The sequence below is a fragment of the Gorilla gorilla genome, chromosome 8 (genome assembly GCF_029281585.2).
Source record: "Gorilla gorilla gorilla isolate KB3781 chromosome 8, NHGRI_mGorGor1-v2.1_pri, whole genome shotgun sequence".
Lineage (NCBI taxonomy): Eukaryota > Metazoa > Chordata > Mammalia > Primates > Hominidae > Gorilla > Gorilla gorilla.
The window spans coordinates 34788073-34813977 of record NC_073232.2 but is presented as its reverse complement, the minus strand read 5'-3'; the positions used below and the strand labels follow the sequence as shown (position 1 = coordinate 34813977).

The 25905-nt window shown below is 38.5% G+C and overlaps 1 long non-coding RNA gene and 1 other non-coding gene across 3 annotated transcripts in view; one reads left to right on the top strand and one right to left on the bottom strand.

Annotated features, from left to right (window-relative positions):
- The window catches only part of LOC129524892 (uncharacterized), a 72736-nt gene extending 49806 nt beyond the window's left edge, over positions 1-22930 (bottom strand). Inside the window, exons 1-2 of one of the 2 annotated variants that reach the window (XR_008668845.2) lie at positions 22828-22930; positions 18254-18438 (exon numbers count right to left, since the gene is read on the bottom strand). This is a non-coding gene — a long non-coding RNA (uncharacterized lncRNA). Of the gene's footprint in view, positions 1-18253; positions 18439-20273; positions 20330-22827 lie in introns of those variants that run through there. The other variant, XR_010135165.1, reaches the window with a different exon arrangement.
- On the top strand, positions 12027-12129 carry LOC115936099 (U6 spliceosomal RNA). Its single transcript, XR_004071682.2, has one exon. It is a non-coding gene; the product is annotated as a U6 spliceosomal RNA (small nuclear RNA).
- Positions 22931-25905: the final 2975 nt, after the last annotated feature.

Genomic DNA, 25905 nt, shown 5'->3' with positions numbered 1-25905 from the left:
AATCAGCACAGGCATATAACTCATGCTGAACTTCTCTCCCTCATCTCCAACATGATATTCTGGTAGAGTAATATCTAGAAAATTTGAATATCAAAATTATTGTGTGCATTCATTGTACATAAAATGCATCAAGAAGTAAATAGCATAACTGGGGTCTGATAATACCAGAAATAAACAAGACAATATTATCAATAAAACATTTTGGGCATTTGTGAAAAATCTCAGTTTCTCAATTATTGATAATTTATATTAAATTAAAAGAAATTAAGGAAAAAGTAACATTTACCTTAAACCCACATTCTTTTGAAACTTATTCTCTTATATGTATATTATATAACCATGATTGTTCTGATATATCTGATGGTGTATGCTAAGGCTCTGAATTTCTCTTCTGTGGGCAGAAAACACAGCCCTTTAATAGAGAGCTGTACATAGCTGATCCTGTTTTCAAATATAAACTAAAATCATATGGAATGAATTAAACACCTGCTTTTACATCAAAACAGCTGAAAATAATGTGACTTGTCTAAGGGCCCTTGAACTCTGGCCTTCACTGCTGCTCACAAAATTTCAGAAGGAAATTGACTGAATTTTATGTTTCTATGTTACCTGAGATTTGCTAAATCACTCATAGGCTCATAATTTCTATATACAAAGGCAAAGTTCCTCGAGACACAAGACTTGCCTTTCCTCTTGGTGTCAATTCTTGCATATTGAGCTCTCTGAGTGATCTCTTGAGCTTCTTTTGTGGTCCTGCTTGTAAGGATTCTCTATCTCTTTGCTTTCCTTAATAGCATTGTTTCCCGTATTTCATTTGTGCTGGACAATATATGGAGTAGTGGCTTTTTCTCTTAATAAACCCAGTAAACAAACTTTGCAGAAACCTGAAGCAGTGATTAACTTTAGGTAAAGCAATAGTAGTCCCTCATTATGATTTCTCAATGCCCAGACACCTTCCAGAGGTAATAAGAAAATTCTGAGACTCTTTGTGGGCAGGAACCATTTTTCCCTCACATCCTTCTTGGATGAACATCCTAATAAAAAAAAAAAAAATTCTAGGGAGATCACTTGGGTAAACAGTCTTTCTAATAGTTCTCAAAAGACTAGCCTGGATTGGAAAGCAATTTCAATTTTCTCTCAACTTTCCTTTTCTGCTCACATTTAGAATAAGAATATGTCTTTCTTTTGTAGCCAAAAAATAACTGTCAGCAGTGACATTGTGCAAGAGACTCCAGGCTTGTTCTTTTTCCTTGTGTTCTCTGAAGAGAAAATGATTACACTGTGACTTGCCATTGATTAACTAAAATCATCCAACTATAGAGAGAGGAGAAAGTGCAGCCCAGAAACCATAGCAACCTCTGCAAAAATGATTCCTGTAATGACACTCTTTCAGAATGTCCAGGCTTCCAGGTGGGCGACTGCTTGTCATTTTTGCCTGTAGTACTGGATCATCCACAGTGGAGCTGACTGGGGTTTACTTGTAAGGGCCATTCTAATTATGCAAGGAGAGCTCATGCTTGCTGCTGAGAAGGAGCAACAGAAACATTAGCTTTTGCTACACTGTACCGTCAAGGAGGGATTACCTATACTCACCTCACTGCATTGGGAATCTATATGTATCTGCTCCCACTAATCTTTTCATTTCACCCGATAAACAAGAAGTTAGTCTCATTTCAGAGTCTAAAGAGTCATTTTCATTTTGTGGGACACAGCTCTCACATCAGGGACTCTTATTATTATTCAAGAGCGAGAATATTGAAATTTATCAGTGGTATTTTGACAATTTATGTTATGAGGACATCTATTTGATTGCCAACTGTAAGTTCAATAGATGAGACAGTGGAACTCTGGACATGGAAGAGCAGTGTTATCACCTGGAAATCAGTGGGAAGGTTGGAAGTAATAACCTTTTTTCACTAGATTTTTATTTTCACCATTTGGAATAATTTTCCTTACTACATTTTCAAACATTTTTAATACCCACATTTATACACAAAAAGCCAAAAGAACACAGCAGTCTGCTATCATTGTTGCTCTGGTATTTAGCCATTTGCTTATATAGAGTGTAGCCAGCTGTCAAAGGCAAATATTGGAAATAACTTATAGATTGTTTTAAATGCAGGCTTTTGCTTATTTAGAGGAATCAGAAGATACTTTATCCCAACTAGTACTGTGCTGATTCGTCTTGTATTTTAACACTGTTAAGAAGACACATTCATTCATTCATTCTTTTTCAAAAAAAAATCAAGCAAATAGGGAATACTGAAAGTCTAGTATGTACTACGTAAGTGAGCACTGGGCCAATCAAGATAAAAATTATCTTTCTTCAAGGGAGCTACGGTCTAGAAATCCTCAAGTTCCTACCTGTTAAGAAATCAATGGATATTTAAAGATTTTAGAGTTTTTCCAGAGGGTAATTTGCTACCAATGGAAATGGCTCCAAGACACTTACTTTCCTTGTTTTGACTGAAGCTCTTCTTTCACACAGGCTGCTTAAGGCTTATGTGATAATCTTTTATGAAAACTACTCTCCAATCACGGGATAACGGTAATCTCCCATTTGGTAAAGAGAAAGTATTCCATCTAAGGCTTCTATGGGCTGCAGTTAGAGTGGAAAGAAGTAGGCTTCAGGCTATAACTGGAGAGCAGAGGCCAGCAAGTAACTGATAAACTGTAGGACATAGCACAGCCTTTGTAAACCACGAATCTTACATCATTTCCATACAATTCTTATTTATCTATGACTGTTTCCATGTATCTAAGTCTTTTTTCCTCAGCAAGACTTTCCTTTCTGGGTAGACAGACAATATCTCACGCTCCTTTTCTATGCCCATAGTATACGAGATGCTTAATAAATATTTATTGACTTGACTGAATTTCTCTCTCATAATTTAAATTATAAGTGCAGAAAGCAAACTGAAACACTGAATGCCACCTATGACTATAGAAAATCTCTTAAAAGGTTTGAAGCTGAGTTTTAGTCATCATTTAAATCCACTGTGGGGTTATGTAAGGTTATTTCTTGAAGCTAAATATAACGATGAATACATAAGTTTGCATTTCACATTCTCCTTTTAAAGAACTCATTTAGCTTATCTCTCAAAAACAGGTTTGATTAATTTAAAATATGCCCTTGGATATTGACTTTTCTGAATGAAAACCTACAAGAGGCTTGGTGCATATATAAGCTGTGTACTGATCACGGAAAATACAAACAAATGGCGGACTCAGCAGAATCCATGCCATGTTTCAAGGACTTGACCTCTAACGTTGAATAGTTAATGTCTCATTCTTTATCATCAGTAATTATTGCCTTTAACGCAATTAGTAAAACTTGCAGGATGTTCATCAGGGAGTGAATTTATAGGTTGTTATGTGAAGGTATTTTTTTTTTTTCTAAAAAACAAATATATCATGAGGCAAGAATTCATGTGGCAAGTCCTATGGCTAATTGCTTCCTTTGGGGCAGGCAGTTATTTGAGGGGCTGAGGGAGAAAGTGCTTAGTTAATATTCACTTGGCTGGCTGATGATCATAGTTGAAATTATACTCGTGATAATTTTGCTTATATAAGTAAAGTGAGTATTACTGGCAAAATGTCATGAAAAATGTAAAAGTTACTGTCAATTTATACTGAAATGCAGTTAGTTAGAGAGAGAGGATTTTGAAGGAGATGATGAGTCAGAAAATATTCAAGAAGGCTTCGGTTTGCATCCACTTTCATGATGGTAAAAATACATTGTTTTTCCCTCTCCCGTCAGTAATGTGCAAATAGCTGGTTAAGTAGTTGGTATTTCCTAAACCTTGTGGTTGCTGCAGAAGTTTGAATAGCAAGTACAAAATATTTAGTTCAAGTTACATAGCACGTATGTTTGTTTACTTGACTAGATATGTCATTCACTAGACATCGTGCTCTAGAGAGCAGGTGCTGGAGTCTGATTCAAAGTTTAAGGGAGGGCTGGGCACGGTGGCTCATGCCTGTAATCCCAGCACTTCGGGAGACTGAGGTGGGAGGATTGCTTGAGACCAGCCTGGGAAGCATAATAATGAGATCTCATCTCTACAAAAACTAGGATCACTTGAGCTCAGGAGTTTTACTAACACTGAGTGAGACCTTGTTTCCACTAAAATTCAAAAAACATAGTGAGACTTTGTTTCTACCAAAAAAAAAAAAAAAAAATAGCCAGGTGCTGTGGCACATCCCTGTAGTCCCAGCTACTTGGGGGGCTAAGGTGGGAGGATTGCTTGAGCCCAGGAAGTCGAGGCTTTAGTGAGCTCTGATCGTGTCTCTGCACTGTAGCCTGAGCAACAGAGCAAGACCCTATCTCAGAGTCGAAGGGAGGCTTCCAATCATTCTAGTTTAAAGTGCTGGTGAGAGTCAGCTTGATCTGGTTTTTAATCTGGGCTCTGCCATCTGCTTGCCTTGTATTGTTGTATATTTAACCTCTATAAAGTCAAGAACATGTACTTTGTAAATGGCAGTCATTGTATGTATGGTTTCATTAACATGATGAAATGTTTAATTTTTAGTATGTTCTGGAGGATACAGAGATAGGGCGGTGGAGAGGAGAAGGGGAAAGAGTTTAATTTGTTGGTTTGCTTCAGCTAAGAGGTATTAGTTTAGTACAATCGTTGTTAAATATCTATCTGCAGTTCCATTATATTAAAGACTCTTGGAGATTTTTAAAATGTAGATTTCTAACTCCATTCCTTAAGTCTCTCTGGAAAATTATTTTCTCCACTGACTCACTAGCTTACAAATGGAGAAAATGACTGCTCAGTGTCAACTCCACGTGGTGTTTCAGTAACAGTTTTCAATACACTTTGACCACTTGGGATAAAACAAAACAAAATGCTCACCTACATCACTCAAGGTCAAAACACATCTAAGCATAATTGTGGAGTATTAAGAAAGTGACAAGAACTCTACAAATCAAGCCCATAGCATGAGGCTAAAGCTGTACTCAGGGACAAGTGCTTAGTATCAAATATTATACACTATTAAAGGGTAATTTTAAAAAATGAAGCATTTAAATGAAAAAGCTAACAAAAACAACAATGAAAACTATTTAAGGAAGGAAGCTTTAAAAAGTGAGATAAAAGCAGAGATTATTCAATAGGAAAACAGACAATAAAGCTCTATAAATAAGGATTTTTGTTTTGTTTTCAGTTGTGGGACATGTCAGTTTCATTAAAGAAAGAACATAAATATAGCAAATGTGAAACCAAAATAATGTCATATCAGATAGAATGGCAATTATGACACTAACACATTTTGTAGAATATTATGCTTTATAATAAATTGAAAATATCAGTGTTAAAATTTTCCTCAAAAAAATAAACTGCCATCATTAACTCAAAAAATAGGTAACGTAATAGACCAACAGTAAGGGAGGAAATTAAAAATATTGTAAAAATAATTATCTCCCAAAAGGCTCTGGCTCCAAATAATTTTACCAGTGCGTTCTTAAGATATTTTCAAGAACAGTAACTATTACTATACAAAATGATCCAGAACATGAAAAGAAAGAGAAAGGAATTAAAAAAAAAAACTCATTTATGATTCTGCCAGAATAGTGAATTACAAATCTGATACAGCTAGTGCAAACATATTTAAAGTTCAATCAGGCCAGGCATGGTGGCTCACACCTGTAATCCCAGGATTTTGGGAGTTCAAGACCAGCCTGGCCAACAGGGTAAAACCCCGTCTCTACAGAAATACAAAAATTAGCTGGGAGTGATGACGGGTGCCTGTAATCCCAGCTACTTGGGAAGCTGAGGCCGGAGAATCACTTGAACCTGGGAGGTGGAGGTTGCAGTGAGCCAAGATTGCACCATTGCACTCCAGCCCGGGTGACAGAGCAAGACTTCATCTCAAAAAAGAAAATAAATAAAAATAAAGTTCAATCATACATGTTATTACAAATGCAAAAATTTCCAAGTTAAACATTAATTAATGTTGTTTATTCTCAGATATTCTCAGAATGCCAGGATCATTTAATGTAAAAGAAAATATTATATTTCATAAATCAGTAAAAGGAGAAAATTATCAGAAAGTGAAAAGGCATTTGAAAATGTAACCTCTGTATTTGATTTAAAAATTGTATTATTAAGCTAAGTTTTAAGAAATATTTTTATCAAATAGCTTACTAAATGCATCTCAGTGCAAACCTAATACCCTTAACAGTAAAACAACGCAGGCACATAATTGTTCAAGTCTGGAAAAAAAGCTGTTGGGGAGTTATTACTATTATTTAACATTGCTCTATAAATTCTAGCATTCACTAGTCAAGAATAAGAGTAGTATATAACTGGAATTCAGACAGTGAATTTTCATTATTTATAGATGATATGATTATCTTAAAAGCTCAATAAAGTAAATTCAAGGAGAAAAACATGCTAAAACTAAAAAAAGACAAAGCCATGTATTTAAAGAACTAACTATATAACATTAATGGACAATAGAAGTATATGGATAATGACCAGTTAGAACATGTATATACCAGGGAGAAAGTACCAATTTACTCTAATGATAAAACAAATCATCAATTTAACAATAAAGATAAAAGAGTCATTATAGGAACACTTAAAACCTACTGAGATAATTAAAGGAACACTTGGACCATCAACATATCATTTTCCTGGAATATAGTAAAGATATCAAATATTATTTAAATAATTTTACGTTAGAAAAATAATAATACCTGATAGGTATTTACTATTATTTAAGCTTTTTACTTCGCTACATGTAATTGGAATTGGTTTGTAGTTTCCTTTTCATATTATCAGAAGAAAAGGGCAAATTACCCAAACAATTTACAGTAAGTAAGTTGCTTGTGAGGGAGATATTGTACAAGTTATTAAAACATTTTAAAAATATGATTTAAACAGTATGTTGCTGGTTCAAGAATAGACTTTCTAATACAGGTGACAGAATAGAAAGGAAGGAGTCTGATATTTAGAATGTGGTAAAGCTCATTATTTCAAATAAGTCAGAAAATAAACCATTATTTAATAAAGTGTGCTGAAAGAAATGATCATTTCATTTGAGAAAAAAAGTTAGACCCCTGACTTATACCTTATATTTCTGGAACTAGTTAATAATGGGGATAATTATGGCACCCATTAATTATGGTACCTACCTGATCGGATTGTTTGTGGATTAAATTAGTTAATGTGTATGAAGGCCCTGGGCACATGGCGACTTAGCTTTTGCTTGTTAACAAAATAAAATAATAAACAATAGGCAAAATAAAAGCTAAGTTGCCATGTGCCAGGCCCTTCATACACATTAACTAATTTAATCCACACAACCATTTGATCAGGTAGGTACTATAATTATCCTCATTTTACAGATAATAGAGGCACAGAAAGGTTTAGTAATTTGCCCAAGATCATCCAGCTATTAAATGGCAGAGACAGCATTTACACAGGGCTCAGTCTCTATGCTAAACCCTATTTGTCCTAGGATATGATTCTGTTAGCTTACGACTGATCAATTCTATTTAGTGTTATTTCATTTAAACTTTTCCCTTTGATATTTATTCAAAAGTGAGAGGGCTTTCAGGTTTTCTTTTTGCATACCTTCATCTGATTTTTATATTACTGTTATTCTGGCTTTACCACAAAGAATTTGGGAGCTTTCCAACATCCTTATATTCTAGAACACGTTAAATGGCAGTCAAAGAATCTTTTTGTTGCATTTATCAAAGGACCCAGTCTTCTTTCTTCACTTTAATATCCTAAGAGACATTTCTATGAACATAGTTCATTTTCCAAAGGAAATGGGCACATGCGTGGGAGTGGCTATACAGAATTCTCTTTGCAGTGGCCATACTGTTGGGACACCTGATTGAACATAGCATCTGACAACGGTGCAGAGAACTTAAAATCAGGGAAGTCTCTTCACTGCGCTGTTTCCTGACGCCAGGATGCAGCCGATGATCAACCCTGCAGCTCCCTGTGCTCTCTCCTGCCTAAGTCACATCTCTGAAGTCAAGGGGAGGGGTCCTGTCAGGGTGCAGGCACGACCAGACCTTTATTTAGCAGGAGGCACAGCTGACTCAACCCCTGCTCGTGACACCCAGGGTGCTAATCAAAAGTCTATTGTGAGATGCTGAGGCTGAGCCATCACTCCAGCAACTCTGACTTATCTGCAAAATGATGCCTGTTTCGGGAAGTTTCTTCCTGAGAAATGATGCATAGGGTGGGCAAAAAAGTTCTCAAATGGGCCAGTGTGCTGCCCCAAAAGACGATTTGCACAGACACAGTGATCTCTCCCTGATATAGATTAGATGTTTGTCCCTGCCCAAATCTCATGCTGAATTGTAGTTCCCAATGCTGGAGGTATTTGGGTCCTGGGGGCAGATTCCTCATGACTTGGTTCTGTCTTCACAGTAGGGGGAGTTCTTGCACGATCTGGTCATTTAAAAGTGGGTGACCCCGGCTCTCCATTCTCTCTCTCTCTTACTCTTGCTTTCACCGTGTGACATGCAAGCTCCGGGTTTGCCTTCCACCATGAGTAAAAGCTTCCTGAGCCCTACCCAGAAGCTGAGCAGATGCCAGTGCCATGCCTGTACAGCCTGCAGAACCGTGAGCCAATTAAACCTCTTTTCTTTAAAAATGACCCAGTCTCAGGTATTTCTTTATAGCAGTGCGAGAATGGACTAATACACTCCCTCTACAATAGCAAAAGGTGTAGATTGGTGCAACCAGTCATATAATTTTAACCACTGAGAATGTATGACTCCATTTAAGACACCCATTTTATAGGTGAGAAAACTGAGCCCCAGAAAGTTGATATAACGTACTTAAGGTTTCTCAGCTATTAATGACTGAGTCAAGTTTTATCCTTTTCCTATCCGTTACTGTCTCCTAGTCCACCAGTGAGAATAACTTTATATCCTAGCCAGTGGGTCACACCTGTAATCCCAACACTTTGGGAGGCTGAGGCAGGAGGATAGCTTTAGGCCAGGAGTCCGAGAACAGCCTGGGTAACATGACAAAACCCCGTCTCTAAAAAAAACTTTTTTTTAGTATACTCCAAACAAAGACCTCTGCACCTGGCTGCACAGGTTGTGCACTGCACAACTTCAAGTGGTGGTGTTCATATAGACTGAGTAAGAAACAGAAAATGGGGTAGTGCTACCTCCTACCCATAACCTTTGGCTTATATCACTCCAGTGACACCCTGGGTTAAGGCGGGGAGACATCTATTCCCTGATTTTTGCTCCTAAGTAAATTCTTATGAGAATACAGTTGCCTCCCTCAACTCAAGAATGAATCAATAAAGATTGAATTGAAAGATGAATGCTGACTGACGAAAAATCGTCTTTCTCCTTTGAACATAAGACATTCTTATTAGCCCTATTGTGGAGCCTTAATTCACGCCTGCTTAGAATGAGTTATTTTGCAAAATTTGAGATTCTTTGTTCAAAGAAATTCTTGGCTGGCTCATGTTACCAGCCCTAGGGACATGGCCAGGTTTGTGAGTCTCTCAGCAGTGAGCACAGCTCATACTCAAGCTGAGAGCCCCCAGTGCATGATGATAAAGTTGGTTCTTGGCTGGGCATGGTGGCTCATGCCTGTAATCCTAGCACTTTGGGAGGCCGAGGTGGGCAGATCACCTGAGGTCAGGAGTTTGAGACCAGCCTGGCCAACATGGAGAAACCGTGTCTCTACTGAAAATACAAAAATTAGCCAGGCATGGTGGTGTATGTCTGTAGTCCCAGCTTCTCAGGAGGCTGAGGCATGAGAATCGCTCAAACTCAGGAGGTGGAGGTTTCAGTGAGCCGAGGTCTCGCCACTGCACTCCAGCCTGGGCAACAGAGACTCTGTCTAATACACACACACACACACACACACACACACACACACACACACACACACACATACATATACCCTGAAGAGGAACAGAGGTAGACATGCAAAACCTTTACAACCTCATTTTTAAGTAGGGTCCAGTCTCAACGCAATAAAGGTCACAGCCTGGCATAAAATGAGCAGCCCTAATGAGGAGGCTGGGGGCTCCGAAAGGGGAAGTAAGATAACACCCAAACTCAGCCTCACCCCCATTGCATAACTGCCCCAGAACTGGAAAGACTTCCAGATGCCCCTTGATGCACAGGAAGAGCTGGTCCCAATTACTTCCTCCCATCTGCACGTATTAATTTACAAATTTCAGGTTCACTTGGCAATCTGAATAGTTGGTTCTCGCCTCCCCTCATGCTGAGGCAACAGCTGAAGGCACTCATTGCTCACTTGTGTGCCAGAGTTTGAGAGAAACGCCGTATGACCTCTGCCTCCTTATTATTTCTGCCCACTCGGCTGTTCTGAGTTAATCAGGAACCAGAACCTTCCAGGGGCCATTGTTCGGATAATGCTAGCTCATCTTCCTGTTTCAGTTTCAATTCTCATCGCCTTAATAAAAAGAGTGTTTTCTTTCTCTTCATCCTTCCCTGCCACGCCCCGAATGGCCACTTCCATCAAATTACGTGAAGGATGAAAGAAATGGGCAAATACAGCTATATGAAAGGGGAAAAAAACCCTGCAAACTAAAAAGTCAATGCTTTGTAACTGCACATAATTTTCTTCTCTCCCCAGCTATCCACATATAAGTAGGAAGGGGCAACATGAAAGCTTTGTAATTTCTCTAAAAGGTTGTTCCATAATGTGTCAAATCTGGGGAGCAAAAAGAATGTGTGTACTCAAAGCCACATATCTTTCACTGCAATTTTCCCCTCTATTACTCAGATTGCTAAGATGGGCTGATAGGACAGCTTTTTCCTCCTAAAACCACATATTGAAATTGGAAAACCCCGCTAAGAGCCAGTTCGAGTTTCTGACATCATTGTATTTCCTGAAGATGAGCTCTCATGCTGATGATGGAAAAATGAAAAAAATAAACAAAACAAAAAGCTCAAGCCTTTGTTTTCCTGAGAGGACAGATTTCGCTGCTTTGAACCAGGGGTTTCTGTGGAGCAACGTTCTCGAGACGAATGTGAGTCAGATGCAGGAGGTGAGGCAAAAGCCATTAATTCAATTACAGGAAATTAGGATGAATACTTAGATTGCTCTACCTCCGTAACATTTTTTCATTTGGATTGAAATCAGGCTAAGAAATAAATCTTCTGAGAGGAATTTTGCCCAGTAAATCATGTTGAATTGAGTCTACTTCCCTACTAATGGTTCCACTCATCAGTCATTAGTTCTACTGTCCCTACTAAGAGTTAAAAGATTTCTGTTTAAGGAAAGCTTCTCTCTCCCTCAAAGAACAAGATCTAAGATATAAAACAGACTATAATTAAGCCAAGGGGATATCATGGAATACCTTCCAAAGTCATAGAGCTAAAACTTTGCTTCTGTAGGGAGTAGTTCAATTTAGATTTTCTTCAATCTGTACGTCAGCAATAAAACAGCAAAAGCAGAATTAGAGTGGCTGTGTTCGCGGCAATCTCGATGGGATTGGAGACTATTATTCTCAGTGAAGTAACTCAGGAATGGAAAACCAAATATCATATGTTTTCTTTCATAAGCAGGAGCTAAGCTGTGAGAATGCAAAGGCATAAGAATGACACAATGGACTGTGGGGACTCGGGGACAAAGAGTGGGAAGAGGGTGAGGGATAAAAGACCACAAATTGGGTTCAATGTATACTGCTTGAGAGATGTGTGCACCAAAATCTCACAAATCACCACTGAAGAATTAATTCATGTAACCAAACACCACCTGTTCCCTAAAAACCTGTGGAAGTATAAAATTTAATAAATAAATAAATAAATAAATAAATAAATAAATAAATAATTTCCCATTCAAAATAAAAACAATTACAGTGGCTGTGGGCTAGGATTCGTCCTTAATTTTTCCCTACCAGGCCTAGACAATAGGTAGCTACTAGGCTAGAAGGCAGAAGTCCGGAATGCTAAAATAATTACAGGGCAGGCCCTGGGCCTTATCCAGGGAATCCAGCAGGACTTGAGTATTGGAAGTCCAGACAGGCATTTCATTCATTCATGCAGCAATGATGCAGTGCTCGCCTTGGCAGCACATATACTAAAATGGGAACAATACGGAGAAGATGAGCATGACCCCTAAAGAGTAAAAAATAAACCAATAATGATGCACTAATTGGGTACATGTAGCAGGTGCTTTTCCAGGCAGTTGGGATATATCGGTGGAACAGACAAAGATCCTTGTCTTTGTGGAACATACATTCTGAAGCAATTAATCATAAACATGATAATGGGGTAAATTCTACAGTGTGTTCAAAGCTGAGAAATGCTATAGGAAAAAAAAATGAAATAGAAAGATAGGCATCAAGAATGCCACGGAGGCAAGTGGAATGTGGGTTTCAAGTTTTAAATAGGCAGTCAGGTTTTATTTCAACGGTGCCACTTGAAGAAAAGACTGGAAGAGCACGAGGGCCTTAGCCAGTTAGGTGTCTAAGGCAGCGCATTCCAGAAGGAGGGGATGGTTGTAATACAAACGTCAGAGGCAGGAGCGCATCTGGCAGGCTGGCGAGAGGAGGGAGGTGGGTTGCTGTAGCAGAGGCAAACAAGGTAGCGAGGAGAGGAGCTGACATCAGAGCCATAAAGGGAGGAGGTTGTAGTTACTGTGGACCATTGTAGGAGTCTTGGCTTTTACCCTGTACGAGATGGGAGCCATTGGGGTTTTGAGGGCTTTGTATATTGAATTAAGACTTTCATACATCAGTTGAGAGAGTAGAATTTTAGGTGATTACTGTTCAGGTCAACAGTTTCATTTCAGCAGTACTGCTATCTGTAAGGAATGCTTTGCAATGAATTGTTTTTTTTTTAAATTGTGATTTCATTTTTTTCATAAAAATTAAGTGCTGGCCCTAATGCAATTGAGACAAAGCTGGAAATCGTTATATCTGTGATTCTTAACCCTGGTCATAAATTAGAAGCCTATGGGGAGCTTTTACAGCCTATGAATGCCAGCACCCATGCCCAGTGATTTGGATTTAAATGGCCCAGGAAAGAGCCTGGGAATCTACATTTAAAATAAAACCAAAACAAATAGAGCAAAGAAAAAGACTTTCTAGGTGATTTTAATGTGCCACTGAGATTGGCCAATTCTGCATTAGATGCTTTGAAGGTAAAAATCTTTAGCTCATTGAACTAAAACTAATAGATCCTCTATTTTGATTAAAAACAATAAAATTTCAAAAATATGCATGAAATCCTCAAACACTACCATGAGATAGCATGCCTAAAAGGAATGATGTAGTCAGAGATTTTAGAATATTTTCAATGTAAATGAAGCCTCTGCTTACAACATGTCAGCCTGTAGGAATTTCCTTCACTTTATTTTGCTTAGATTTTTGAAGAGTAGTTTTTAAGAGTGGGGATATGGGAGTCTATGAAAATGTACTTCTCTTTGATGGTGACTGAGCCCACTTGCACGGTGAACTGGATGTCCCTAAATGCATGACTGGCTCTGCAGTGTCCTCTCTGCTCAGCAACAAACTCCACTTTGGGGCACAGGCCTCCTTGCCCAGTCTGTAGAAATGAGGCAGCCACTCACCTGAACAAGCGTTTAAATTAGCCACATTAAAATGTGAAGGATAAAACATAAAACATAAGGATAAAACATAAAAACCCTCCTGACGCCCAAGGAACAACGCTGCATGCGCAAGGGTAAAGGAAAAAGCAAAATCGTTGATAAAGAGAAGGAGGGCTAATAACTGGAATTTCTATGTAGCACTCTGCTTTCCTGACTTTTTGGACAACAAGTAAGAGGAAACCTGCCTGTTACCCTCAAGGATGTTGCATCGTAGTAAGTAAAATCATCTTTGATCATTTCAAACTGGGGTATGCGTCTTTTAAATCATTATTGTCATCACAGCTTTATATTCTTGATCTTATGCCGTTCTCACAATCCTGACATTTAGATGTTATATTCACCCCCTTTTACATAGAGAGAAACCCAATTTTAGAAATCTGAGGAAACTTTCCTATTCTAACAACTGGTGCATGGCAATAGCTGGCTTTGAGCCCCTGCAGTCTGGCTTCAAGGCTGTGACACACAGCTACCCTGCTCTCCCCTACTCCATTGGAATAGAAATGCTGGATCCTACGCCCCAATGCAGCTCCTGTAACTGCTGAATAAATAGGATGGAGGTTGTGGCTGATTTGCTCAATATTTTCTCCAAATAAAATATTCTTAGAATGTACATATCTATTATTCATTCTGCAAATGAGTATAGGCACTCCTATATTTCTCCTGGCATTAAATGACTTAGATGGCATTTATTGTGCTATGATATCAAAGATAAAATAAAATATTTTGTGAACATCACTAGGTAAATCTCATCTTCTTCCTTGAAAACTGCTGTCTGCCTACTCATTTTGACTTGATTTCATCACTGCCTTCAAAATGTGGCAGCCAAAATTCTACTAATGTTAGGGTGAGGAAAAGTCCATTCTCAAAAAGCCGGATTACCCAGATGGAACAGAGAAATCTGTTACCGGCCTCCAAATAACAACAGTGTATAATTAGCAGCTGCTAAAAGAATAGAAGTCAATTGAACAAAAATATGGTATGATCCACATTCATTTATTAAATACCTTATGTTTCCAAACACTGCTTTTCACAGTGGCTGAAAAGTCTTCTTGGGGGCATTTCAGCATGTGTCCCTGGGCACCAAACACAGGGAACTGACAGATTTTTTTAAACTTCTAAAAGGAGCTATTACTACATCCAACAGTCAGGCACAGACATGCCTCTTTTACATCTGCAGGATGAAAAAATACATTTGTCAAAAGCAACCTTCAAGTAGGCTGCCATTATCAAAGACGTCAGCAGCCCATCTCCCTAGGAGACAGCGAAACCCCGCATTTATCTAAATTATCTCAGTAATATGACAGAGTGATTGCTCACTAATGGTCAGTAACAGTTTTCTTTGTCATTTTCTTAGTCATTACCTCCTCGGAATGAACTCCAGAATAAACTGCTTGCAGTCCGTGACTAGAATGCTAATTTCCTCCTTACATTTGTGACAATTTCTCTTAAACATATGAACATGGCTATCATATTTCTGACATTTTCATTTTGTGAAAAAGAACACCCTGCCTTAGAAAATCTGATGAACACATAGATACTTTGCATGCACAAAAAAAAAAAAAGCAACAACAATACTGTTAGCATTTCCTCCCATGTGAATTCTTTCATCTGACAAAGCTTGTAGTGAGTGACTGCAAGTTCAGAAAAGGCCAGAGGAGGTTATTTGCAGGTGTGGGCTCTGTTTTGTGGCTTTACCAAACTAAGCCTCACGTTTTCATTTCTCAAACCATCCTCCTTTGAAGATACCAGTGATACAGTCGAACCAAGTGCCCTTGACAGCAGATTCTGTGAATATTTTGCTGCAACAGCATGAGTCCCCAAACCCTTGGTCCTTTCTGAGAAGGAAGGAAGAGGTGGCCAACTGTTTGTTATACATGATTTTCTGCCCAATAAAAGCTAGATTGGACTTTATAAAAACTAAAAAGCCCAAAGCCAAAAGGAAAATAGTGAGAAAGCAGAAGTTTTTCTTTCAATAAATAGAGCTGGGGAAGTTGTAAAAAAGAAAAAAGTGAAGTTTAAAAAATGTTGAAGAGCTGTACCGGGAAACTAGGTCACAGTAGTGCAAGGTGGTCACTTGGCTGGGCAGTCCAAATACAGGAGCCAAAACAATCAGCTGGGGATTCAGAATGGCAGCTACAGTGGCCATTACAGGTAGGAAAGGCTGGGTCAGCTGTGCTCCTATCCTATGCAGAACCTCCACCTTACAAAAGATGAAATGAAGTAAATGCAGACACTATGGAAATAAACGTATAAGAATATCACTGTCCGTTCATTCATGTGCAAAAGGAGTCATGAACAATTCAGTAGTCTCCTTTGCAACCCAGTGCAATTTCAACTGCATTGTTTCTCTAGCAATTTTGACCATTTTGTTTATTCACTTAAAAACCAACCTTATGACTCATATTTTCTGGGACAGTCCTGACGTAAAGGAATTTGTTCCATTTCTACTTGGAAGTACATACACGCTTACTGGAATAAGTATACTGATTATGGGGCTGGGAAAATATGACCACTAAACAAACACACATCAGACCTACACTGAGTTCCAGCACAGACGTACTCCCTGTCATCCACTGTAATCTTTCCCTATTTGACCTGATGCATGTGATCAGTCACACCTTTCTCCCCAGAGTACCCATATGTCCAAGTGACAATTCGAACTGGCAGCCTACATGCCCTACAGGCATTTCAAAGGTATCTTATCAGAATACTAAGCTCCACATTTTCCCTTTCCAACTTGTGGTTTAATCTAGTAAGTTTCATAAACCAGAACACTGTGGTTATCCTAAAATTTATCTTCTCCTTCACTTCTAAGCCAAATCCAATTCTACTTTTGTTTGCTCCCTGGAGTACATTTGCACCTCTGTAGGCCTAACACTACTGCGTATCAGGCCCTCCCCATCCATTGCTTGAACTAGTGCAGCAAACTTCTTTTTTTTTTTTTTTTTTTTTTTTTTTTTGAGACAGAGTCTTACTTTGTTGCCCAGGCTGGAGTGTAGTGGTGTGATTATAACTCACTGTAACCTTGAACTCTTAGACTCAAGAGATCCTCCTGCCTCAGCCTCCTGAGTAGCTGGGAATACAGGCATGCACCACCATGCCCAGTTAATTTTGTTAAAAGGTTTTTTGTGGAGATAAGGTCTTGCCATGTTGCTCAGGCTGATCTCAAACTCCTGGGCTCAAGCGATCCTCCCACCTTGGCCTCCCAAAGAGCTGGGATTGCAGGCATGAGCCACTGAGCTTGGCCCCAACTAACTCTTAATTGGTCTCTCCATTTCTAGTTTCTTCATTTCCAGGCCATTTTCATACTGCTTTCACTTTTTTTCTTAATTAAAAAAAATCTTGTCTATTCTCCTAATTTAAAATATAAAATCGTTCCCCAAATTCTTCAAATCATGGCATCCGATTTAACCCTAATTCAGTCTCTGCCACTCAGTCTCTAAACCCCACTCCAAACATGTTATGAGCCCATCAAAACTGGGCTTTATGTGGCCACTTTCATCAACATCGCATCATCCTTCTCTCCATGTTTACACATCTTTTGAAATCAACCTTAAATCCCATCTTCCTTCTTTAAATTTCATTCCATCCCTTAAGTAAATTAACCCTACTTCACACTTTCTCTATTTGATTTTTCTTTTCTCTATGCTTTCCTAGCTCAATTTCGATGTCTAATATAGGACTTAACACACTGAATTGTAGTTGCTGCTTTATACGTTTGGTCTCCTTTCCAATCTATTAGCCCCTGGAGGGCAGACGCTCCTATCCATTCACCTGTGTGTCCAAGTACCTGGCATATAACAAACCCTTAATGCATACATGCTGAATTGAATGACTATAGATGGTCATATTTGACATTCTAACATCTATGTTATTAAAAAACAAGGCATAAATTTTAAAAAATACTACTTTTCTCATGCAATAGTACTTCAAATCCTAAGACTTCTTCTGTGTTAATGATAATAACCTACCTTTTGTCTGTGGCCATATGAACGTGTCTAACCTTGTCTGATCTTGGAAGCTAAGCAGGGTCTGGCCTGCTTAGTACTTGGATGGGAGACCAACTAACAGGTGCTGTAGTCTTTAATATAAAACAAAACCCCATCTTGTGTCTAGCAGCCAAATGTTGTCTGGTCTAATCACTCAAATAGCAGAAATCCCACGTTAAGGGTAAAAGTCTTTGAATAGCAGAATCATGGGTAAGGAAAGAAAAATAACACTGTGGTTTGCTGGGCTGTACACAGCAAGCCTGTGGACTGCAACTAGTGTGAGGTGGGGGTTGGGGGATTTAGAAACATAGGGACAATATTCCAGTCCATAGGCACTTCTCAGACTTCATGCTATCCTTTTAAAATATTCTTTCCCTACCAGATATTTTTCCCGGAATCCACAGTCCCTTGATGTTAGTTTGAATGTGATATAAAATTTGGAGATGATTTGCTAAGAACTATCATATAACTCTTCTCCTGACGAAGAAGAGTTCTTGGCCATGTCAGCATCCATAAACATTGTTTTGAGAAGAGGCAGAGGTATCTCATTTCAGAAGAGGGGGCTGAGAATATCGAACATTAAACTGTACTGAATCAGTAAATTTGAGGTCACAATATAAAGCCAAAAGCTGAACCCCTGAAAAGCATAAGCCCCAGTATAACACGGACACTTATACTTACCCCAGTGGGCCTTGACAGCTTTGCTGTATTATCACTCAGTACAAAGGCTGATGTTCAGAATGTTGATATTGGGCCGGGCATGGTGGCTCATGCCTATAATCCCAGCACTTCAGGAGGCCAAGGCTGGCAGATCACTTGAGCCCAAGAGGAGAGATCAGCCTGAGCAACTTGGCAAAACTCTGTCTCTACAAAAAAAATACAAAAATTAGCCTGGCATGGTGGCCTACCCCTGTAGTCCCAGCTACTCAGGAGGCTGAGGCAGGAGGATTGCTTGAGCCCAGGGTTCGAGGCCGTGGTGAGCCATGATCATACCGCTGCACTCCAGCCTGGGGGACAAAATGAGACTCCATCTCTAAAAAAAGTATGAGAATGTTGACAATGAGTCATCAATGAAAGGTTAAATTACGCTCAGTTCATCTATTTATGAAGTCAGATGAATACAGAATATGTTTGAGGAGGAATTCCTCTCAAACAGCATAATTTTAAGGATCTTGTGTTTCAGGGAGTAAAATTCCATTGCCTGGTGATTTGCTTTTTGACAATTAGCTCTTTTCCTACCCATGCAAAGTCAACTGAAGTATTTATCATACCAATAGACTAACTCTATGACAGTGATACATCTGAAATGTATTTTTAGGTGTAAACGGTTTTAAAGAGCATTTTGTACCCTTGTGAGAGATAAACAGCAGATATGGACTATAATATATACTCAAAAACAAACTCTGAAAAAAAAGTAAAACATTTAAGATAATTCCATGGTTTGCAGCTTTTGATTTTGCCTTATTACAACTATGTACTCTGTTTATTTCTTTGCCTTCCGCCTAAAATAAATGGTAAGTTATTTGAAGCACGATTGTGTCTCGCTCATCTTCCATGTTATGCAGTACCTAAAGGACATGGCTAACACTATTAACATTCTCAACATTAGCATTGATAAGGGACCACTAGCATGAAACTATGGCCTGGTCATCATAGACAGATTCTAAGTTGAAGACCAAGAAGGTATCTCTCTATCTGGATTACCAGGTGTCACAAATAGATGAGTCCTTCATGCTTCATGAGATACAAGAGGAGGAACCGAGTTTGAGTTCAGACGTGACTGAAGCCCTACAGAATCTCAGTTTGCATTTAATAGGGTAGTTGTAACTGATAGTCACTTTTAGTATCAATACAATTTTTGTGTTAAATCTCTAAATATCTTAAAATAACATCCATTAAATAAAGATGTCCTTCTCTCACTAGGGTGTATCTAGAGAAAACTGATTGAGATGGCAAAGTCATGAAACCAAGCTATAAAGGGAAGTATTTTAGCCAGAAGAAAATAAATCCAAATGCCATAATATTTGAAGAACTATTAAATGCAAAAAAAGAGCAAAATGTTTCTTTTTGTTATTTAAGCTGGTTAAAGTAGAAACAGTAAGTGAACCACATTACAGAGGGGCAGAGAAATTACAGAGGGGCAGAGAAATGTGTGTGTGTGTGTGTGTGTGTGTGTGTGTGTGTGTGTGAGAGAGAGAGAGAGAGGGAAACTAAGCAGGAAAATAAAAAGAGAGGAGAGATTGAGAAAGATAATTATATGTTCAGACTTTCTGTGATTCTTCCAATTAGTGAGAGATAATTCTTGATGACATCGAAGGTCCTTTCCAACTCCAGATTACATGATTCCATGTCTGGAAGTTTATTTTACTTAGAAGGGAGTGAATGATTGGTAGAAATAATGACTCAGCTTCAAATGGAATCTTATTAGCAATTTTTTTGTTGTTGTTGTCATAGCTTTTCAACCTCCAGCTCCTTAAAAAAATATTCAGTGGAAACAAACACATAGAAAATAAGTCTCCTTGAATGTCCCTCAATCAAACAGCAGCGGTAGTCTATGCTACCCCACAGACACAAACAAGTCTTGTATTTCCCTACAGACGTCACTGCGGAGAGTATGTTGGCTGACTGCTATATACACACAAATTCATTCAAACACCAGTGACACAATCTGGATCTTGCAGACAGGACAGATTCACATCACCTTCTGTGCTGCATGTCTGTGCTTCCAGATTCCATTGCACTGTTGCCCGCATCTGTTATTGAAGAAACAGCTTGGTTTAAATGTCTGCCTGTTGTACAGAGAAACATTCCCTAGGATTTGAGCTGACAGTGATTTTACCAGCTTGGAGAATGAGAATACGAATGATAGGTTACTCCTGGAATATAAATCATGGCTTGGAGATAGGAATCTATTTAGTTTAGTATGAGCTACGAGTCTCCCTTGTGAGATAGCCCTACCATTCCAGTGATATCCAACCTCTACAGGCAACAATATTGCATCTCCATCAGGAGGCACTGGCTAGAACATGGGGCAGTGTGGCATGCCTGGAATCTGCCTGCAAACTTCTTGCTCCTAGTCCCATCATTTCTATGCAACACTGACATTATTCTTCTCTTTGTTTTAAAGATTTGGAGGTCAGAAACCATTATATGGTAAAAATAGACCCCATATATGTAGACATCCAGATCTTATTTATCTATCTACTGTTATTCTGAGCAGAACAGGCAGTCTGTAAGAAGACGGCAATTCCACTATTATAGAATTGTCTATGGCTGAGAGGGGATATAGAGTCAATAACACCAGCACTGCACTCCCATAACCATCAGAACCAAAAGACCTGCCTGTCGTTATCCAAATAACCAAGTCTCAGTCTTTCTAAAACAGGCCTGTGTCCTGCATCAATACTTTACCCATTCATCAGCCACATTAGATAGTCTCCTAGGGTCATTTTTCTCTAGTGGTTTATGTTCTAATGGGAAAGGCAAGACTCCCTCCTCAAAGGCAGGCTCAGTAGATTGCCTTGAACGGGTAAAAGACACATATCATATAGGAATAGAATAGGTAGCAAGTGTTGGACGGTTTTATGGCATGGCATGACTGTATTGATGATTTAGAATAGCAGTATTTTCTCCTTCATAGAATAAAAAAATGTAGATGAACTATGTTGCAGTGACCCTTTTGGTTAATACAGAGCTTGTGGACTAGGGAATGAGAATGTTGAAATAATTACGTAAAAAGTTAGATGCTTGTATGTCACAGAAAATGATAGGCCATTGTAACTCCTAGACATTAGAAATTTTAAGGAGCTAAATCATAAGGGAAGGCTGGGCGCGGTGGCTCACGCTTGTAATCCTAGCACTCTGGGAGGCGGAGGCGGGTGGATCACCTGAGGTCAGGAGTTTGAGACCAGCCTAGCTAACATGGTGAAACCCCGTTTCTACTAAAAATACAAAAAATTAGCAAGGCGTGGTGGTGCATGCCTGTAATCCCAGCTACTTGGGAGGCTGAGGCAGGAGAATGGCTTGAACCTGGGAGACGGAGGTTGCAATGAGCCGAGATGGTGCCATTGTACTCCAACTTGGGCAACAAGAGCAAAACTCCGTCTCAAAACAAACAAACAAACAAACAAATTATAGAGGAAGTGATTGTAGAATTGTCTCAGATCTACAAATATACTGTACAATATGTAAACCTTCTGCTTTTAACCTGTGAGTAAATGAAATCGCATTCTAATACCTTTCTACTGCTTGTACGAGATGTTTTCTTTTATTAATTGGAGTTATGGGAGAGCCACTGAAAAAATACACACTTCAATAAGATAGAGGGTAGGAAATCCTATGCCTTCCAATTTTTTTTTTTTTTTTTTTTTTTTTGAGGCGGAGTCTCGCTCTTTCGCCCAGGCGGGAGTGCAGTGGCGCTATCTCGGCTCACTGCAAGCTCCGCCTCCCGGGTTCACGCCATTCTCCTGCCTCAGCCTCCCGAGTAGCTGGGACTACAGGTGCCCGCCACCGCGCCCGGCTAATTTTTTTGTATTTTTTAGTAGAGACGGGGTTTCACTTTGTTAGCCAGGATGGTCTCGATCTCCTGACCTCGTGATCTGCCCGCCTCAGCCTCCCAAAGTGGTGGGATTACAGGCGTGAGCCACCGTGCCCGGCCCAAAATTTTTAAAGTATCTCCTGCAGGAGCAAATTCTCCAGAATCCCAAATGGTAAAATACCATTGATTCAATTGGGTTTAATCAATTCCTTGCTGTATTTCAGTTTATGGAGAACCTTGCAGAATTATTTAAAGAATTGCTTATTTCAATTCAATTAAATTATTAAACTGAAGTTTCAAATCAATGTATAATACATATTTTATTTTCTATTTTAAATTGCAAAATATTAAGCACATACAGCTAATACGTAGAACAGACACAGACTCCCTCCACCAAGATTAAATGAATGTAAATATTTTGCCATATTTTTTTCACATCCTTCATTTAAAGCAACAATATTTATACTCAAATCCCAATAGCCTCATAGGTCTCTTCTTTTCCAGAGGATATCCTTATTCTCTAGAAGTAAATATCATTTTCATATGAATATCATTTTATGCCTTTTTGCATATGCATATATCTTGTAAAAATAAAAGGAAAACATATAAACCTTCTGCTTTTACCCTGTGAATAAACGGTATTGCATTCTAATACGTTTCTCCTACCTGCCACTTCATTCATTCATTTTCAGATTTATTGATAAATTATTTTAGGTACCTGTGGTTCCACGTCATTCATATTCCTTGCTATTCAATGTCCCAGTTAGATGTTCCAATCCTCTAGGTCTGAACAAGCTAGCTTATCCACAGGCTGCCTGACTCCACCGTGCGTAAGAGCTGCTGGAGCGTGTCTGTGGGTGGCGCTGTCAGCTGCAGGGAAACATATCACCTCCTTCTGCAATCTTACATCTCCTAGTTTTCACAAGCCTTTCTCTAATTGCCTGGGGGATTGAGTGTGTTGGTCATTCTGATTTCCTTGTTAGTCAATTGCATTTTCACACTTTTTGCTCTTTAGTTGGGGTGGGCAGAGTTGGGTAGGGTGGGGTTGCTTGTCCTTTTCTTATTGATGGGTAATTCTTTATATAGACTGGAAAACTCTCCTTTATCTTTCAAGGGTGCGGCTTATAACTTTCCCAGTTCACTGCTTGACCTTGAAACTTTCTTTAGGTGCCATTTGTCTAATACACATTTTAAATTGTAATAAAGTCTGATTTATCAAGCTTTTACTTTGTGATTTCTCCTTTTTTTTCTCTTATTACCTAAATCTTATTCTACTCCAATATTAAAATTGTTATTCTATGTTTCCCCCATAAAGTTTTAAAGTTTTTTTATCCAAATTTTGGTCCACCACTTGCTACTAATTCTATGGCCTTGGTTAAGTCACTTTGACCTCCTTACCTCAGTTTCCTCATTTGTTAAAGGAGATAGTAACAGTAGAGACCTCACAGGGTCATTGTAAGGAGTAACTGAATCAATGTATGTGAAGCACTTCAAAAGTCCCTGGAACATAATAAAGGCCACATAACTGTTGGTTATTATTAATAACATTAGAAGCAATCGTATTACAAGAATTTAAGTAAATAGTAGTTAAAAAATTCTAAGGTCTGAGGTATGTTTAAAAGGAGTACAGGAATACTAAATAATTATAGACTGTGTTAAAAATATTGATAGTATATATGCTAAAAAAACCCACAAAATAAAATGGTAGTTATAAATTTTAAAATATCATAATTATAATACAAGTAAATTGAAAGAATAGTCTTTGGAAAAATATTATTAGCTTAGATAAAAACATAAACAGATGCTAGCCAAATCCTCCTGACAAGTGATAATGGCTTAAAGTAAATGGATGGAAAAAGGTAAGTATGAAAATGCTAGCCTAAAGAAACTTGCCTAGAAATAGTTATATCAAGCAAAGTACAATTTAACCCAAAATGTGTTAATAAGGATAAATACAGATACTACATAAAAATAAAAGGAAAATCTACCAAGAAGATATAATAATCATGAACATGATTACCCTAACCACTTAGCTTTAAAATATATAAAATAAATCCTGATAATATTATTAGGAAAAAAATTAACAAAACTATAATTACAGTGTGAAATGTTAATATATTTCTATCAGAAGCCAACAGACAAAGCACAATAACTTTAAAAAGCCTTTTTGAAGCTTTAAGAAACAGAATTAGCCAGCCTGTCTAATTCTCTCTCTCTCTAAAGAAGATAGATCTATCGGTCTGCATCCTTTAAATAGAAAATATTTATAGGTTTGAGTACACAAAGAATGTTTACAAAAACTGATCATGTATATGTCACAATTTCAGTAAATTTCATAGAATAGCTATTACATAAACACATTCTCTGACTACAATATTAGATACTTTTAAAAAATATAGGTTTAGAAACCCCAAAACACACTCCTAAGTAGTTCATGTTTAATTAAAAAACAAAACATTTAGGAGAACTATCACAAAGCATTACATTTTTTTAAAATGTGAGATACACCTAAAGTAGTATGTAAAGGTAAATGTATAGTCTTAAATGCATTTGTTTAAAAAAAGTCTAAATAAATTAACTAAACAGTAAACTTATAAACTAGGATAAGATCATAGTAAATCTGAATAGGTAGAAGGAAGAAAGCAATAAAGAAAGAAGCAGAAATCCATCAATTAAAAAAAAAACAAACCAGAAACAACAAAAGTAACTTTATTCTGCCACCACTTGTTCTAAGTTAAACCTGAACTTCCTTGTGAGGAGACTTTATTTCTCCAATTTCCTTGGCTAGTGTACTTAAATGTAGTCAGTGGAAGTGAGGTGGATAGAGGGAGAGAAACAACTAGGTTGGCTGGGCGTGGTGACTCATGCCTGTAATCCCAGCGCTTTGGGAGGCTGAGGTGGGCAGATCACTTGAGGTCTGGAGTTCGAGACCAGCCTGGCCAACATGGTGAAACCCCATCTCTACTAAAAATACAAAAATTAGCATGGCGTGGTGGCAAGTGCCTGTAATCCCAGCTACTCGGGAGGCTGAGGCAGGAGAATTGCTTGAACCCGGGAGGCGGAGGTTGCCGTGAGCAGAGGTCCGCCACTGCAATCCAGCCTGGGCGATGGATCCAGACTCCGTCACAAAACTTAACTACTAATAGTCTAATGGTGACTGGAAGACTTGCTGTCAGAGGCGTTCAAACCAGAGCGACTTCACCTTGAGTGAGGGCTAAGAAAATGATGCTGAGACTTGTGTGGCTGCACTCCCAGAAAGTTAGGTATTCCTAGCCTCGAGGTGTTTACAGTTAAGGGAACAGATTGATAATGTTTACTAAACAGACCTAGACTTGGGAGTGTCCTAATATCCTGATATCTTGAGAAGAAAAGCATTCCTAATTTTGCTTTAAAGACAATATCGATTCTTGCAAAATAAAGTAATTAAGAAAATTAATCCTTTATCACAAACTCTTAGCAGAGCACATCTCCCCATAATCTTTTTTTATCCTATACATAGGAGCATTTTACTTAAGGTGGACGCCTTCCTTCTCTTATTTTCGGGAACCCCCTACTCTGTCTATGAAGTAGCTGTATGTATTAGTCCGATTTCACGCTGTTGATAAAGACATACCCGAGGCTGGGCAATTTACAAAAGAAAGATGTTTAATTGGACTTATAGTTCCATGTGGCTGGAGAAGCCTCACAATTATGGCAGAGGGCAGGAAGGAGCAAATCACATCTTATGTGGTTGGCAGCAGCAAAGAGAGGATGAGCTTGTGCAAGGAAACTCCTCTTTTTAAAACCATCAGATCTT